This window comes from Geospiza fortis, unplaced genomic scaffold, assembly GCF_000277835.1.
Source record: "Geospiza fortis unplaced genomic scaffold, GeoFor_1.0 scaffold53, whole genome shotgun sequence".
NCBI lineage: Eukaryota > Metazoa > Chordata > Aves > Passeriformes > Thraupidae > Geospiza > Geospiza fortis.
In genome coordinates this window covers 9,069,734-9,072,632 of record NW_005054305.1, presented here as the reverse complement: position 1 = coordinate 9,072,632, position 2,899 = coordinate 9,069,734, and the positions used below count along the sequence as shown (strand labels likewise).

Below are 2,899 nucleotides of genomic sequence, written 5' to 3'. Positions count from 1 at the left end.
CGGTGAGTCTCTGCCTCAGCGAGGCACAGGGGAAGAGTCCTGGTGGGAAAATGCCAACATGAGAACATCCGAACGTACCGTAGTGAAATAAACGGGAGAGGAGACCTGCTCATTTTTGGATGCCTTTATTAAGTGATCAGCTCTGGGTGGGGGCCCGAGGGGTCGCGCACACCACCACTGCTCCCTCTAGGGACACAGACCAGGAGGTAGAAAATTCTGCTCCACAGCAGAACTGGGGCTTCCATCCTCACGGACGTGTCTAGAAACAAGGTTGGCTCCTAGTTTAGGGGTGTCATCCAAACTGAATACCATTCAAGTTATGGTGGCAGGACAGAATCAGGCTCTGGTCAATGGTGGGTGATTTCCTGTGGTTCTGCTGGGTTAAAATCATAGTTTATGTGCTGGTTTGTTGTTTTTGAGAGGGTCCATATAGTACCAACAGCCCCTCATTAAATTCAATTCTGGTGCAAGTCCTTCTGGGACCAGGGGAAGTAGTTCCCGAGGGAAAGGGATACAAATACAGGGTAAGATAGTAACACTTAACAGTGGTAACTGAAGGCAAGTCCCAGAACTCTAACAGTCAATATTCAACAACAGACCAACACTTCAAATTAAGACTCTATCAACTTCATCAACATCAACTAGCAATTACCACTCTGAAAAAGATCTCCCATCTCCAGGGTTTCATTTCTCACAGTAGCATGTTCTTGTGCTTCAGTACCTTTTGGTAAACTCCCTCCTTCAGCGGATGGCGCCGGCATTTCCAGCAGCTAACACAGGCCGAGGGCTGGGAGCAAGGACAAAACCAGCAGCTGTATCAGTCACTGAATGAAAAGCAACAGCACCGCTCTTACAAATTTTAAGGTTTCAAGCTTAAAAAAACCCCACGACTTGGGAAATCTAAGTAAATCTCAGTTTCTAATGTATTCACAGAATCACAGAATGGGTCAGGTTGGAAGGGACCACAGTGGGTCACCACGTCCAACCTCCCCTGCTCAAGCGGGCTCATTCTAGAGCACGCGGCACAGGATTGTGTGCAGATGGTTCTTGCTTATGTCTGGTGAGGAAGAGTCCACAGCCTCTCTGGGCAGTCTGTTTCATTGGATGGTCACTCTCACAGTAAAGAAGTTCTTATATTCAGGTGGAAATTTCTGAGCATCAGTTTCTGCTCATTGTCTCTCGTCCTATTGCTTGGCATTGCTGAGAAGAGCCTGGCTTCATTCTCTTGTCACTCTCCCTTCAGATACTTATACATTGATGAGGTGCTCAAACCTTCTTATTCCAATAAATCCTGGGATTTCTTTTCCTATTTTTCACTTCATATTCATTATTGATGAAAATTAGTGCACTTTCCAAGCAGTACATAAAGAAGCAGCAAGTTTTCCTTTCTCCTAGCTGGTCTGGAAACAGCTGCCTTCTCTTCTTCACCCTGCCCCCATTTCAGCTGATTCTCTTTAATGCTAAGATATTCATACCTTAAGTGAGAATCCCTTTCTCAGGTCCTTTACAAATGAAAACCACAGTTGAAAGGAAACTATAGAAAGTGGAAATAGAAAATAAGAAATTCTAAACTGGTATCAATCTTCCTATTATGAATGCAGTTATTTATTGATCAATTTGGTCCTCTTGCTGTGTTATCTGGGAGCATTCTTTGTTCTATTTTTCATCTGGATTGAAGCACTCTTCACAAAACCTTTCTTTACATTTCATCCATGTTATTATCTCTTCTATCCCTCCTCCCCACACCCTGCAACTTTAAGCTGCACTCATTTGAAATATTTTCTGATATTAACAGACTGGTTAATTTTTTTTTTCATCAGGTAGCAGCTCAGTAATTGGAAACCCAAGAGTCACTTAATATAAAGATCACTGAAAATCATAAACCATTTGCTTCTTGACCTTTTCCACCAAAACATTAGCTTCTGAGTCAGCCTGCTTTGAAGCTACAGAAGCACTACATATTGTTATGTTGGTTTCTGACTTCAAGCAATTATTTTCTTCCATTTCCTCCTATTTTTAGCATCTAAAGGCTGAAATTTTACAATATGCCATTGCTCTTTTTTTTTTTCCCAAGGAACAAATGTCAGCGCATCAAAAGCTCACTGCTTTTAGTATGTGTCACTTGAGATCACTGGGAAAAAATACTTTGTAAGCCTCCTTATTGAATCATTAACCGTGGGCGCTACTATAAATAGTTTTCACAAAAGTTCTGGGATCAGTTATTTCAGCATCACTTCACTGTTAAGTAAAATTCATAAAGACTCCTAACACTGAACAAGGGGACAAAACCCCCATAATCCTAAAGGTGAAGAGGTATGCAATCAAAATATTTTTCTTGTATGTAGCTTTTGTATGTGTTTTGGTGTATACCCTGTGGTATCACAAGAATTTCTATCAGCTATATAGTATTTGCAATGAAAATAACTGTACAAACTCACATACACATACTTGGGTCGTTCACCCCCTCTCTCTATTTAGATGCCAGTCTTAAATCGTCCAGACCTGAAATGCTTTCTGCAGCCATCCAGTCCTCTCAGACAACCATGAAATAGTTACTTCTTAGGATCTTTGAATCACTAGGAAAATGGTTCTTACCATCTTTCTGATCTACAGTTATCGAGGCAAGGGGGTTGTGGGGTCACTGCAAACACATTTGGCAGATCCAGACAAAGGCCACAGTAGCTCTCCTGTTGCCTTTGGTGTGCTGCCACAGAAATTTAGTGTATGCAGATAGTGATGTCATGGTCCTATAGCTGTGGCTGTGGGCAGGATCAATCTCCTCATAGCATATACAGCTACAACTGCTATACAGCCTGCAACACCAAGGATTTATTAAAGACCTAGGAGGACTCTTCTTTTTTCTTGATAATCAATTACCTTTCCTGCCACTGGGCCAGAG

General features: G+C 42.0%; 1 long non-coding RNA gene across 1 annotated transcript; it reads right to left on the bottom strand.

The window, feature by feature from the left end:
• Positions 1-326: 326 nt before the first annotated feature.
• LOC115949532 lies at positions 327-2,631 on the bottom strand. The gene is made up of 3 exons (XR_004082979.1): positions 2,596-2,631; positions 722-787; positions 327-373 (listed from the first exon to the last, which is right to left on the bottom strand). It is a non-coding gene; the product is annotated as an uncharacterized LOC115949532 (long non-coding RNA).
• Between the last annotated feature and the right edge of the window lie 268 nt (positions 2,632-2,899).